This window comes from Mustelus asterias, chromosome 13 (genome assembly GCF_964213995.1).
Source record: "Mustelus asterias chromosome 13, sMusAst1.hap1.1, whole genome shotgun sequence".
NCBI classification, from domain to species: domain Eukaryota; kingdom Metazoa; phylum Chordata; class Chondrichthyes; order Carcharhiniformes; family Triakidae; genus Mustelus; species Mustelus asterias.
Genome location: NC_135813.1, coordinates 103,350,971 through 103,367,152, shown reverse-complemented (window position 1 = coordinate 103,367,152; position 16,182 = coordinate 103,350,971).

The following is a 16,182-nucleotide window of genomic DNA, read 5'->3' as shown; positions in this document are numbered from 1 at the left end:
AGAGCTAGGGTTCATTGTCTTACATGTCAGATCTATGTTCCCTATTGGTGCGTGTGATACCAAAGTGCCTAATCGGCAATTTTGCCACACACTCACAGGTGTATAAGGAGTATAGGAGGGGGCTGAGAACACTCTTATGGGGTACCGGTGTTGAGGATGATCGTGGAGGAAGTGTTGTCGCCTATCTTTACTGATTGTGGTCTATGAGTTAGGAAGTTCAGGATCCAGTTGCAGAGGGAGAGATTAGGATACTGAGGTAGCAAGCAGTCTTGGGTTTCGGATAGTGGCTGGGGAGGTTATGGAGTGGCAGGCGGCAATGTTGATGGCCTTAATGTTTTACTGGAATCTGATAACACTGAGGCAGTGGAAGTGAGGGTCTATGTGCAATCCGGACCCTGACCTTGTTGCTTGCCATTTTAACACACATTCCTGCTCCTATGCCCACATGTCTGTCCTTGCCTGCTGCAATGTTCCAATGAAGCTCAATGCAAACTGGAGGAACAGCATCTCATCTTCCGGCTGGGCACTTTACATATCAAATTCAACAACTTCAGATGATTAGCTCCATCCCACCTCGACCCCCTTTGTTTTCATTTTATTTAATTTTTAACTGTTCTCTATTTTTTTTTGTCTTTTTCCCCTCCACTCTTTTACCCTATTTGATATCCCCTTTCTTTACCTTTGCTTCCCTTTCTCTCAATTTTACTTCTCTGCCACCCATCTTCCTCTGTCACAACTTACCCTCTGATTTCAGCTTCTCTGTTGTTTGGCTATTCACACCTTCTATTCTCTCTATGGACTGCCATTAGCAGCCCTTCATCTTGTTTCTGTGGCTATGACTCATCTTTCATTCCCTCACCCTGCAGAATAAATATCTCCCACTTTCTATGCCTTTGAGCTTTGACAAAAGGTCATCTGGACTCAAAACATCAGCTCTTTTCTCTCCTTACAGATGCTGCCAGACCTGCTGAGATTTTCCAGTATTTCCTCTTTTGGAGAAGGTACAGCTAACTGGCACCAGTGTAGAACTGGAAACTGTTGTTTGAAGACAACTGACTTGCATTTCCTGTTCCACATGCAGAATTCCAAAGAAAAGAATGGTTTTTCAATCCCTCATTTTGGTTTTGTATTCATTTCAAAATACTCTTTTCCAAATACACTTGGATTTATTGAGGCCCATGTCCACACACCCCTCCCCCCAAAAAATGTGGGAAATTATTAAAGAATGGATGAAATTTTTAAACTCCGCAATAAAAATTGATAATTTTTAAATCTTAGAAATATTACTGAAAAATGTTGATAGATGAAGTACAGTAAAAGTTCTCAGTGAATTTCATCAGAACCGCAAGGCTGAATTTGAAGCTATTTTATTAAGAAAACATTTTTACATTCCACAATTTTCCTGCTGACAGCAAGATCCACCAATTGTAGGAAAGCTGAAAGGGAGATCATGCCTGTTTAATAAATCATAGACTCCTACAGTACAGAGGAAGGCCATTCAGCCCATCAAGTCTGCACCAACCACAATCTCATCCAGGCCTTATCCCCATTGAACCCATGCATTTACACTGGCTAGTCCCCCTGACACTAAGGGGCCAATTGAGTATGGGCAATCCACCTAACCTGCACATCTTCGGACTGGAGGAGGAAACCCACGCAGACTCGGGGAGAATGTGCAAACTCCACATAGACAGTGACTGAAGCCAGGAATTGAACCTAGGTCCCTGGCGCTGTGAGGCAGCAGTGCTAACCACTGTGCCGCCGTGCTGTCCAAGTGGGACAAACAGCAAAATTTAGTCACATCACATTGCACCTATTTCTCTGCAGTGCCCCTTGGATACAAATGGATGGATGCAAAAGTTTGCAGCCTCTGCTCACAGTGCTACTCAGAAGTTCTTGAAACAAAGTAAAATGTGCCAGTTTTAATCATGCAGAGCACTGAATGTAACCACTCCACATCTTCACCAGGACATTTACAGACCTTCGTGAAGTAAACCATTGTGTTTGTAGGTCTCTCTTATTCCAACAATGATCACTGGGACTTGCTTTGTACTGGTACCCCTGATAAATAAACGGAAATAGCAAACATTATTGTCGCCGAGTTCTTCATCTGTACGAGGGAGATTTATTTTTCTCCCTCCTATCCTGAAGCTGTTGACTTGTACGGATTCAATGGCTAGACTTGCAAATGAAAGATGATCCAAAAAAAAAAGCCTCACTTGCTGAGCCCAGCCTTCTCACCGAACACCAACACACTGTTCAAGAGGGGTCACCAAATTGAAATGAGCTGGTGGAACGAGACAGCTTTTGCCCCTGTCCTATCCCTAATGGAGCAAAGATCAACTAACACAGATATAGAAGAACATTGGTTCCCTCGCATTCCTAATAAAGAACCTGCAATTATACAGCACTTTTCAAATCTTCAACAGCCCAATATGTCTATAGCCAATCAGTTACATTCAGAACACTGTCATTTTTTGCTTTCTAAGCAAACTGAGCAGCCACCTTTTGCACAGCAGGATCCCAAAAGTAGCAATTTATTTTTGACAGAAAAAAACCCCCAAAATGCTGGAAATACTCAGCAGATCGGGAAGCACCTGTAGAGAGAGGAGCAGAGTTAAAAATGTTAGCTTCGCCATCTCCGCACTGCTGCCTGGCCTGCTGAGTATTTCCAACATTTCCTGTTTTTCTTTCCGCTTTCCAGCATCTGAAGTATTTTGCTTTTGATTTATTTTTGATACAGCTCAATGGATAAATGGCGAGCAGAACACCTCAGCCTGCTCTTCAAATGTTGTCGTATTGTGGGATCTGTTATATGCTAGTGAGGTAGAAGGATTCTAGGAATGGGGATAAATCAGCCATGGTTAACCAAGGAAGTTAAAGATAGTTTCAAACTGAAAGAAAAAACATACAATGGGGCAAAGATTAATAGTATGCCACAGGATTGGGAAAACCAACAATCGATGACCAAAAATAATAAAGAGGGAGACGATAAACTGAGGGTAAACTACCATGTAATATAAAAACTGACAGTGTGTTTCTTTAAACATATAATGACAAAGAAAGAAGCCGTATACACTCTTCCCAGGGCAGCACGGTAGCACAGTGGTTAGCACTGCCACGCCGGGTTCGATTCCCAGCTTGGGTCATTGTCTATGTGGAATTTGCACATTCTCCCCGTGTCTGTGTGGGTTTCCGCCGGGTGCTCCGGTTTCCTCCCACAGTCTGAAAGACGTGCTGGTTAGGTGCATTGACCTGAACAGGCGCTGGACTGTGGCAACTAGGGGAATTTCACAGTAACTTCATTGCAGTGTTAATGTAAGCCTTACTTGTGACAATAATAAATAAATTAAACTTAGAAAATTGGACTCGTGAAATAATAATGGGGAACCATGAAATAGCAGAGGAATTAAACAAATACTTTGCGTCAGTCTTCACGGTAGAAGACACTAAACATTCCAAAAACACTAAATAATCAAAGGCAAAAAGAGGGATGTGGGCGGGGGATGTAGTGAGGAAATAAATACAATGACTATCACTCGAGAAAAGTTCCAGGGAAATCAGGGTCAAAGGCCAAAACGTCCCTGGACCTGATGGATTGCATCCTAGGATATTAAAGGAAGTAGGTACAGAGATAGTGGATGCATTGGTGGTAGTAATCTTCCAAGAATCCTTGGGGTGGGGGGCCTGGATAAGATGCTCTTTTGGAGAGTTAGTGTAAACTCAATGGGCCGAATGGCCTCCTTCTCCATTGTAGGGATGCCATAGTTGTTAGCTAAGGAAAGATATACTGATGTTGGAGGCAGTTCAGGATTATTATCTAAATGGAAAGAAATTACAACATGCTGCTGTGCAGAGGGACCTGGGGGTCCTTGTGCATGAGACGCAAAAACCCAGTCTGCAGGTGCAACAGGTGATCAAGAAGGCAAATGGGATGTTGGCCTATATCGCAAGGGGGATAGAATATAAAAGCAGAGGTGTCTTGCTGCATCTGTACAGGGCATTGGTGAGGCCGCAGCTGGAATACTGTGTGCAGTATTGGTCCCCTTATTTGCGGAAGGATATATTGGCCTTGGAGGGAGTGCAGAGAAGGTTCACCAGGTTGATACCAGAGATGAGGGGTGTTGATTATGAGGAGACACTGAGCAGATTGGGTTTGTACTTGTTGGAATTTAGAAGGCTGAGGGGGAATCTTATAGAGACCTATAAGATAATGAAGGGGCTGGATAGGGTAGAGATGGAGAGATTCTTTCCACTTAGAAAGGAAACTAGAACTAGAGGGCACAGCCTCAAAATAAAGGGGGGTCAGTTTAGGACAGAGTTGAGAAAGAACTTCTTCTCTCAGAGGGTGGTGAATCTCTGGAATTCTCTGCCCACTGAAGTGGTGGAGGCTACCTCATTGAATATGTTTAAATCATGGATAGATGGATTCCTGATCGGTAAGGGAATTAGGGGTTATAGGGATCAGGCGGGTAAGTGGAACTGATCCACTTCAGATCAGCCATGATCTTATTGAATGGCGGGGCAGGCTCGAGGAGCTAGATGGCCTACTCCTGCTCCTATTTCTTATGTTCTTAAGTTCAGAGAAGGTTAATTCTGGGTATGGAGGGATTTTCTTATGGGGAGAGGTTGAGTAGATAGGGCATGTACTCATTGGAGTTGAGAAGAATGAAAGGTGACATTATTGAGACGTATAGGATTCTCAGGGGACTTGACAGGGTAGATGCTGAGAGGTTGTTTCCCCTTGTGGGAGAGTCTAGGACCAGAGGGGCATAATCTCAGAGTGAGGGGGTCACCCATTTAAGACCGAGATGAGGAGGAATATTTTCCGTTGGAGGGGAAAGATGTGGAATTCTTTACCATAGAGGGCTGTAGAGGTTGGGTCGTTAAGTATGTTCAAGGCTGAGATAGATAGATTTTTATTCAGCAAGGAAATCAAAGGTTATGGGGATAAGGCGGGTAAGTGGAGTTAAAGATTAGAGCAGATGTGAAGGGCCGAATGGCCTACTTCTGCTCCTACATTTTATGGTTGGTTGGCATCTCTGTCACCTCCACCCGCACCCTCCTGTCAATGTTGACACATGATTAGCTGCCTGGGGTACAAACAAGAGGCTCAGTCTTTCCTGACAGATTTAGGGTCGTTGCAGAGTTAGAACTGGATGAACTCATTGGAAAAGGCACAAAACCCACTTTGCTGCAGGACAGTGTTGGTCTTTTGAAGAATTTTGTAATGGTCAATTCAACTGAGTCATTGCTTAAGAATGTTGAACCCTGTAATGTCTTCAGGGATGAATATAATGGAATACATGAATATTAACCACTTAGACAATGTCAGTGGTCCCTTTGGAATATGAGTCACTGGCTTCAGGCAAAAAGTGAAGAAAACTGTGAGATAATCTCCTCCATCACCGCAACCTATCCCCTTTGAGAGAAACAACCTTTAGAATCTGAAATGAAAACAGAAAATGTTGGAGGAAGTCAGCAGGGCTGGCAGCATCTGTGGAGAGAGAAACTGTTAATATTTCGATTCCATATGACGCTTCTACAGAACAGAACAGAAGAGGGGTAGAAATGTAATGAATAAAAAAGGGGGGGGGACTTCTCCCGTCCTGCCCGACATGGGAACTGTAGCGGGGGGGGGGTGGCGGTAGACCATGCAAAGGATCCATTGACCTTTGGCGGGATTCTCCGGTTTTGAGGCGAGCGCGGCCAGACAATCCCGCCCCATAGTTAGAGAGGTGGGTGGAGGAGCTGGGGCAGAGTAGGAGATTGGAGCAAAGGAGGGATTGACAAAGGTGTCATGGACATAAGACAAAGGGGGTTGTTAATGGTGCCATTAAGGACTGCAGAATGCTAATAGTGGCAAAGGTAGGATAGCAGAATGTGTTAATAGGAGAACAAAGGTCAATGCTTAGTGAACACAAAACTGAACAAGGAGCGACAGGAGGCCAGTAGTGGTGGGATTGATCCCTGGGATGGCAGGACTGGCATATGAAGAGAGATTGAGTAGGTTAGGAACATAGGAATTCGGAGCGAGAGTAGGCAATTCAGCCCTTCAAGCTGCTCCGCCATTCTATATGATCATGGCTGTTCTCCCTCTGTACAGACACCTTTTGAATCTGTTTCCCATCTCATCCTAACTCTACTTTCCTGCCTTTTCCCCATAGCCCTTTATCCTGCTTTTGATCAAATGTTTATCTATCTCTTTCTTGAATCCATTGATTGATTCTGCATCCTCTGCACTCTGGGGCAGTGAGTTCCATAGTTTCACAACCTTCTGTGAGAAGTAGCTGCTCCTTATCTGTCTTGAACCTCCCCTCTCTTATTCTACAACTATGACCTCTTGTCCTAGACTGTCCCAGAAGGAGGAACATTTGATTAACATTTACTTTATCAATCCCGTTGAGTATTTTATATCCCTCAATCAAATCCCCCCTCATTCTTCTGTATTCCAACGAGTACAAGCCCAAGCTACTCACCGCTCCTCATACGACAGCCCTTTCAAACCTGGAATCAATTTAGTGAACCTCTTCTGGACCGCCTCCAGTGCCACCACATCCTTCCTCAAAGGTGGTGACCAAAAACTGAACATAGAACTCCAAGTGTGGTTTCACCAATGCCTTATACAATTGTAACAACACTTCTCTACTTTTATACTCTAGACCCTTTGCAATAAATGCCAAGATTCCATTTGCCTTCCTTATAACATTCTGCACCTGCGGACCACTTTGAGACTCATGCACAGGGCCACCCAGATCCCTCTGTTTCCCATTTAAATAGTAATTTGCTCTTTTATTTTTCTGGCCAAAATGGATAACCTTGCATTTATCCACATTAAACTCCATCTGCCAGATTCTGGCACATTCCCGTAGTCTGTCAATGTCCATTTGTAAACTTCTTATCTCCTCATCACAAGTCTGCTTTCCCACCTATTTTCATGTCATCAGCAAATTTCGCTATGTTACACTCTGTCCCTGCTTGTAGATCATTGATGTAGATTGTAATTGGTTGTGGTTCGAGAACTGAGCCCTGCGGGACCCCACTAGTTACAGATCGCCAACTGGAGAAGGACCCATTTATCCCAACCCTCTGCTTTCTATCAGTCAGCCAATCCTCAATCCAAGCCACTACTCTACTCCCAATCCCTAGGGACCTAACCTAATTTTAGGATTATATTTGCTGGAATTTAGGAAAATGAGGGCAGCACCGTCTCAGGATCAGGGGCCAATCATTTAGGACTGAGATGAGGAAAAATTATTTAACTCAAACCATAAAAGTTTAACAGAACTAGTCAGGGTAGATACAGGAAGAATGTTGCAGATGGTGAGGGAGTCCAGAACCTCAGTCTAAGGATACAAGGTAAACCATTTAGGATGGCATGAGGAGAAATTTCTTCATCCAGAGATTGGTGAGCCTGTGGAGTTCGTTTCCACAGAAAGCAGTTGAGGCCAAAACATTGTAAGGTTTCAAGAAAAAGTTAGATATAGCTATTGCGACTAAATGGATCAAAGGATATGGGGGGAAAGCAGGAGCAGGTTACTAAGTTGGATGATCAGCCATGATCATAATGAATGGCGGAGCAGGCTTGAAGGCCTACTCCTGTCCCTGTATTCTACATCTCTGAAGCTTAAGCAGAGATAAAATAAATGGGATTTCCTGGCAATTAGCACAAGAAATAGGAGCAGGATGAGACTGTACGGCCATCAAGCTTGCTCTGCCATTCAATACAATCATGGCTGATCTTAGGATTCAACTCCATTTTCCTACCTGCTCCCCATATCCTTTGATTCCCTGAGAGGCCAAAAGTCTGTCTATCCGGCCTTAAATGTATTCAATGATGGAGCATCCACAACTCTCTGAAGTAGAGAATTCCAAAGATTCACAACACTTTGAGTTAAATAATTTTTCCTCATCTCAGTCCTAAATGATTGTCCCCTGATCCTGAGACGGTGCTGCTGTGTGTTAGATTCCCCAACCAGCAGAATCAATCTCTCAGCATTCACCCTATCAAGCCCCCTCAGAATTCTACAGGTTTCAGTGAGATTGGCTCACATTCTTCTAAACTCCAGAGAATAGAAACCCAGCTTAATTAGCTTTTCAACCGAGGACAACTCCACATCACAGGGACTAATCTAGTGAACCTTCACTGTACCGCCACCTCCAATGCAGGTATATTTTTTAAATATGGAGAGCAAACATTCTAGATGTAGTCTCACCAAAACCTTGTACAACTGCAGTAAGACTTCTTTATTCCTGTACTCCAATCCCCTTGCTCTAAAAGTCAAGCCTCCAATTGTCTTCCTGATTGCTTGCTGCAGCTGCATGCTTACTTGGTGTTCCTTGAGCAAGTACACTCATGTCTCTTTGAACATCAACACTTAGAACATTCATGGCTTTCAAAAAAATATTCTGCTTTTCTATTCTTCTGACCAAAGTGAATGTCACACTTTTTTTCCTACATTATACTCCATCTGCCATCTTGTTGCTCGCTCGCTTAACATGTCTTTATCTCTTTGCATCCTTTCTGTCCTCCCCACATTTTACCTTCCCACATAGCTTGGTATTATCTGCAAACTTTGATACATTACTCCCTGTCTCTTCATCCCAGTGATTAATTTAGATTGTAAAAAGCTGAGGCCCCAGCACTGACCCTTCGGGCACTCCACTATTCATTGCCTGTCAACTTGAAAAAGTCCTGTTTATACTCCGTCTCTGCTTTCTATCCATTAACCAATCCTCTATCCATGCTCACACATTACTCCACAAGGCCATATCTTGCCTATTAACCTTTTGTGTGGCACCTAATCAAATGCTTTTTAGAAATCCAGGCATCCCACATCTACTGGTTCCCCTTTATTTACCCTACTAGTTACATACTCAAAAAACATTAATAAATGTGTGAAACATTTAGTAAAATCTTGTTCACTTGTTCTAATCATGCTATGCTTTTCTAGGTGCATTGTTAAAACTGCCTCAATAGATTAAGTTATTGAGAAGTAGTTCACCAGAATTCTACCATCCCACCCGCCACAGAATCGGAGCGGGCGAGGGGCGGAAAACGGAAATGTCCATTGACCTTGGGCGGGAATTTCCGGTCTCGATCGAACGAGGGGCGAGATGGCCTACTCCTGCTCCTATTTCTTATGTTCTTATGTTCTTATAAGATTGGTCCCTTTTAGCCCCAAGAGCTATACCTAGTTTCTTTTTGAAATCACACAATGTTTTGGCCTCATTTACTTTGTGAGGCAGTGAATTCCACACATTCACCACCCTCTGGGTGAAGAAATTTCTCCTCACCTCAGTCCTATAAGGTTTGCCCCTTATCCTCAAACTTATCCTCAGTTCTGGGCATCTCCACCCTCGGGAACATTCTTTCTGAATCTACCCTGCCTAATCTTGTTAGAATTTTATAAGTTTCTTTGATATCCCGCGCACTCTTCTAAGCTCCAGTGAATATAATCCTGTTAGGGACAAGACTAGAAACTCCATGGTATATTATGAACTTAGCCTAGTCCCCAATTGTATTTAATTTTGGCATTACAGAATCATAGGAGGCAGCCATTCAGCCCATCGAGCCTGCACCAACAACAATCCAACCAAGGTCCTATCCCCATAATCCCATGTATTTACCCTGCTAATCCCCCTGATACTGAGGAACAATTAAGAATGGCCAATCAACCTAACCCGCACAGCGTTCAGACTGTGGGAAGAAACTGGAGCACCCGGAGGAAACCCACGCAGACACGGGGAGAGCGTGCAGACTCCACACAGTCATCCAAGGCCGGAATTGAACCCGATCCCTGGCACCTTGAGGCAGCAGTGCTAACCACTGTGCCACCGGGCACAAGTTGTTACACCTTCTTAACTGCCGTTCCTTAGCCATTCTATAAAAGCCATGGAGTGCTGAAATATCACTCTCAGTGGAAAGAGAGATTGGGAGGTCAGATAAATCTAGTGCCAGTCTGAACATTGGTTTTGTTCTTTGGATATCTCTTAGGGGGTGGGCGGCCTCTTGAATATTCACAGGAAGAATCATCTTGGATTGCTTGAAGGGCAATTAACACAACCCCTGTCAAACCTTCAACCTTCAACATGTCATTGATGAAGACGAACATCTCGCCAAGGCCATCCCCACACCCCCACTTCTTGCCTTCAAACAACCATGCAACTTCAAACAGACCATTGTCCGCAGCAAACTACCCAGCCTTCAGGAGAACAGTGACCACGACACCACACAACCCTGCCACAGCAACCTCTGCAAGACGTGCCGGATTATCGACACGGATGCCATCATCTCACGTGAGAACACCATCTACCAGGTACACGGTACCTACTCTTGCAACTCGGCCAACGTTGTCTACCTGATACGCTGCAAGAAAGGATGTCCCGAGGCATGGTACATTGGGGAAACCATGCAGACGCTACGACAACGGATGAATGAACACCGCTCGACAATCACCAGGCAAGACTGTTCTCTTCCTGTGGGGGAGCACTTCAGCAGTCACGGGCATTCAGCCTTGGATCTTCAGGTAAGCGTTCTCCAAGGCGGCCTTCACGACACACGACAGCGCAGAGTCGCTGAGCAGAAACTGATAGCCAAGTTCCGCACACATGAGGACGGCCTAAACCGGGATGTTGGATTTATGTCACATTATCAGTAACCCCCACAGCTTGCCTCCTGGACTTGCAGAATTTCACAAGCTGTTCTGTCTGGAGACAATACACATCTCTTTAACCTGTGTTGAATGCTCCCTCCACCCACATTGTCTGTACATTTAAGACCTGGCTGGCTGTAGAGATTTGCATTCTAATCAGTATTCTGTAATTTGATTTCTGTGTCTGTGCCCTGTTTGAGAACAGATATCCACTCCATCTGACGAAGGAGCTCTGCTCCGAAAGCTTATGGTATTTGCTACCAAATAAACCTGTTGGACTTTAACCTGGTGTTGTGAGACTTCTTACTAAACTTTCAAACCACAAGGGATTGCTGGGCTATTCCGGGAGCACTGCTCTAAACAATTAGATGCTTCTTTTGTACTGAGGCTTTGTGTACGAAAGCCAACCATTGTCATTCCACCCGGCTAGAGATCCTCCCCCCCCCCCCCTGTCAAAAGTAGGGAGGTAGTGAGGAAGTTAGTTAGGACACTGCTTATACCTCGCCAGCATCATTCCTTTTTTAAAAAACTGAAATCTTTCTAAACGTATTCTAGTCTCTGAATGGAGATAAATCCAATATTGCAAACAATTTTCCAGCATTTTCTCTTTTCATTGCAAACAATTCAGCTTCCACAACTTGTGACACTAATAAAATAAACTCTAAAGTGTCTGTCCCCAGTTTATGTCAATGTCCGCAGCCACACAATATTCCCGATCGGCGCATTATTCAGGACATTAACAGAATGAATAGCCAGAGCACTGGGATTACATATCGGAGCAACTTGGCTGCATAAGTTCTGGCCACTCGTGAGGCCGTTGTAAGAAAGCTGCTAAGTCCATTGGCAGACTGTCCAAATATCCATTTCAAACAATAACCCTCTGCCAAAAAACAGCAAGCGGGACAGGCCAGTCCCATCAGGATTTATGGAATTGTATGGAGAGTTCTAGTGGCTGCTTAAGTGCTCACTCCTCTTCATAAGGGAGTTTTGTCAATCAAAACACATGTTCCAGGCAGCTATTGTAAGAAAATGAGAGTTATCCCTGTGGTGAACCATTGTTGGTTCCCACTGGATAGTACTGAGCCAGGGTCTGGCCAGTACTACAAGGATGTACATATGTTACTGTTGGGTTGTGCTACTTGTTGCTGTTGGGGTTAGGGTGGGGTTGTTACACCTTTGTACTGTAGTGTTGTGGTACATCCCAGTCGGGCTCCGCCTCCTGGGAGAGGTATAAAGGTCCCTGCTCTGGCTGGGACCCCTCAGTCTGGGATCGTGTATATAATTATTGGCTGCTTCATTACAGTAAATAAAAGCCTTTATTTCCCGAGCATCTCGCCTCGTGTTTGATATCGCGCATCAACCCCATATAACTCTAATCCCCCTGGCACTAAGGGTCAATTCAACATGGCCAATCAACCTAACACGCACATCTTTAGTATGAGCATAAGGTGTTTTGCTCCAGGTATGATTCTATTGACCCACGAGGTAGGTTATACTAAAACAAAGTTTATTTAAGAACACAATTAGAATATAACAAAAATAATTAGCATAACTTTTACCACATAAAATACTTAAACATGGCAAAGTATAATTCTTAACAGCTATCTATTTCTATAGTTCCAATTTAAGCAATATCCCCATAGACATACATCCTTCTTCAGGACTAGTTAGCACAAAAAACAGAAAATCTCACGTGAATGTTAGATTTTCAGCCTTTTAACCCCTCTGAAAAGATACAGAAAGCTACCTTCTGACTCCCATGTAGCAGTTTCCAGAGAAAGAACTTCAGTGAAAGATACTTATTTTCTGGCAGATCCCAGTCTCCAATCTCCACAGACTTAGAGCTATTTCTTCTCTCTACAACTCCCAAACAATAATGGAGCTGTTTTTCTCTTTGTGAACCTAGCCCCATCCAGTTACATGCCTTTTCTTGTCACAACCCAAATCAAGCCCTGCTCTGAAAAACCTCAGAGAAAAACACTAAAATAACAACCCTGCATTAGTTCAGATTAAAATCCATATTAGCAATTAAGATCAATTTTGCTGCTGCAATAACAGCAGGGGCTGCCAGGTACAGACAAACTGCTAAAACAAATGCTGCACAAGAAACATGGCCCAAATACATTTCTTAAAGGCACAGTATCATCATACTACCAAAGTTCAATCTGCTATTATCATGGCTCAATTATATTTTACTTTGTCACAGATTTCAGGTTTTGAATTTCAAAACCCAGAATCAATTATTGAGCATCACACGTACAGAAATAACTCTTTCCATAGTAAACATGGGAGTTGGCTGTGGTTTAACTGGCTTTGCAACTGAACAGTAAAGGGTCATTCAACATTCCAGTGTGAAAACACACTGACGGTGTTTTGTTGTACTGACAACGTTTGATTAGGTAGCTTATGGAATCCAATACTGATCTTCCTATTGTTACGAAAGTCTGTGGGAGGTCTTGCCTAAGAATGTTCTTCATCTAATGCTATTCGCTGCATATCAGAGCCGTGAGAAGCCAAGAATAATGACCTACAAGTTACAACGCAGTGTTATAAACAGCGCAGCGCATTCTTTTCAATCTAATTTTCCACATGACTGAGCAGGGTATTGGAGAAGCTGACTAGACGTCCCTTTCGTAAATCATGCTCGATTATTTGGATGCTTTCTCAATTTATTTCTTCACGTAAAATAATTTTTAAACATTAGAAAAACACATCCAAGCTTTTCAGGTGTTCCAATCTCAATTGGAATGCATTTAATGGACTGTTCTTCATATTGCATTGCAAAGTACTCCCGCCATGTTACACTATTTACCGTGAGATCTAATTTCCTCGTCACGTCTTATTATAGTTACAGGAGTCAGTGTAGTTGAAAGCTGGTGATAAGCTCTATCAGGAGGACAGCAAGCAGAACTCCCACAAACAATTCATCAGCGCAGCCTTATATACACATAGCAGAAGAGTTACTAATAGAGAGATGATCACATTTAAGGCCGGGAGGTCATAATGGGTATCTAATCTTTCAGCTGAGCCACAGAGTGAAGACACTGAATGCTACGCAGTTGTGTCAGCAAGGTTTTGAATCATAGAATCCTATAGTTCAGAAGGAGGCCATTTGGCCCATCAAGTCTGCACCTACCACAATCCCACCCAGGCCCTATGCCCATAACACCATGCTTTTCTCCTAGCTAGTCTCCCTGACACCAAGGACAATTTAGAATGGCCAATCCACCTAACCCGCACATCTTTGGACTGTGGGAGGAAACCGGAGCACCCGGAGGAAACCCACGTAGACACAGGGAGAATGTGCAGACTCCACACAGACAATGACCCGAGGCCGGAATTGAACCCGGGTCCCAGGCACTGTGAGGCAGCAATGCTAACCACTGTGCCATCCCAGAAGACTTGAGCTGATCGCTGCTTGACAAGTGGTTTAACTTGTTGATGCATTCCAATTTATTCCTGATTTCAGCAAAATCTATTTGCCATTGTTCAAACTCCTTCCTTCAAATACAGTTATTACTTGTGGAGAGGCACGGGGTACACTGATTTTGACTTTTGGAAGGAAGAGCATACCCACTTTTTGGCAGCAGTGCATAGGGTTGCACAGCATGTCCAGCACAGAAACAGGGCATTCGGCTTATTCTTTAGAAAGTATTAACTCACAGATTGTGAGCATCACTGGCTAGGCCAGTGCTCATTGCCCATCCCTAATTACCCTTGTGAAGGTGATGGTGAGCTGCCTTCTTGAACCATTGTAGTCCATTTGGTGTAGGTACACCCACAGCGCTGTTGGGGAGGGAATTCCAGGATTTTGATCCAGCGATAGTGAAGGAACAGTGATATATTTCCAAGTCAGGATGGGATGTGGCTTTGAGGGGGAATAGTGTTCCCATGCATCTGCTTCCCATGTCTTTATAGGTGGTGGAGGTACGTGTCAGTGTTTACCCTCCTGCTATTGAATCCTATCAGCAGAATCTTTCTCCCTCATGTGTTCATCTAGCTTTCCCTTGAATGCATGTCTGCTAATTGCCTCAACTGCTACTTGTGATAGAGTGTTCCAATTTCTAACCACTTTCTGGGTGAAGAGACCAAAAGAGAAAATGCTGGAAAATCTCAGCAGGTCTGGCAACATCTGTAACGAGAGAAAAGAGCTGACGTTTCGAGTCCAGATGATTTTCCAACACTATGAGAGAAATGGAAAGCAGAGAAGGTGGATTGGGGGGGGGGGGGGGGGGGGAGACATACGGAAATCCTGTTGGAGAGAAGAGCAGTACTTCTTCAGGGTAGGCATTCCTGGAAGAGAAGTAGCAGTGGGTTGAACACTGGATAAATGCAAATTACTGCGGATACTGAAAAAGTACGCTACTTTTCTCTCCTTACAGATGCTGCCAGACCCGGAGATTTTCCAGCATTTTCCTTTTTGGTTTCAGATTCCAGCATCTGCAGTAATTTGCTTTTACTCTGGGTGAAGAGGTTTCTCCTGAATTTCCTCTTGGATTTATTGGTGACTATCTCATATTTATGGTCCCTAGTTTTGGCCTTCCTCACAAGTTGAAGTATCTTCTCTATGTTTACACAATCAAACTCTTCCATTACCATCTAGACCTCTCTCAAGTGATCTTTCAGAGAAATGAGGCACAGCACCGTCAGCTATACAGTAAATGCCCATTTTTAATTCCATGGAGCATGAATGAAAATTCAACTTTTCAGTTATCCTTTATCCTGGACAGCACATTTTTCACATGACCTACCCAATGTTTAATCATCACCTTCCTTTCCTCCATTGTAGAACCATATAATCCCTATAAAGCATCCTTTCTGGTTGTATCACAGCTTGGTATGGCTCCTGCTCTGCCCAAGACCGCAAGGAACTACAAAAGGTCGTGAATGTAGCCCAATCCATCACACAAACCAGCCTCCCATCCATTGACTCTGTCTACACTTCCCACTGCCTTGGCTAAGCAGCCAGCATAATTAAGGACCCCACGTACCCCGGACATTCTCTCTTCCACCTTCTTCCTTCGGGAAAAAGATACAAAAGTCTGAGGTCACGTTCCAACTGACTCAAGAACAGCTTCTTCCCTGCTGCTGTCAGACTTTTGAATGGACCTACCTTGCGTTAAGTTGATCTTTCTCTACACCCTAGCTATGACTGTAACACTACATTCTGCACTCTCTCGTTTCCTTCTCTATGAACGGTATGTTTTGTCTGTATAGCGCGCAAGAAACAATACTTTTCACTGTATGCTAATACATGTGACAATAATAAATCAAATCAAATTCAAATCAAAGTACAGAAAGAAGCCATTCAGCCCATAAAGTCTGCACCAACTCTCCGAAGGAGTATCTTAGCCAGACCTACACCTCTGCCCTATCCCCATAACCCTGTGTGTTTACTTAATTTACGTAATCCCACTAATCCACCTAACCTGCACATCTTTGTGACACTAAGGGACAATTTAGTATGGCCATCTTTGGACTGAGAGAGGAAACAGGGCGGCATGATGGCACAGTGTTTAGCACTGTT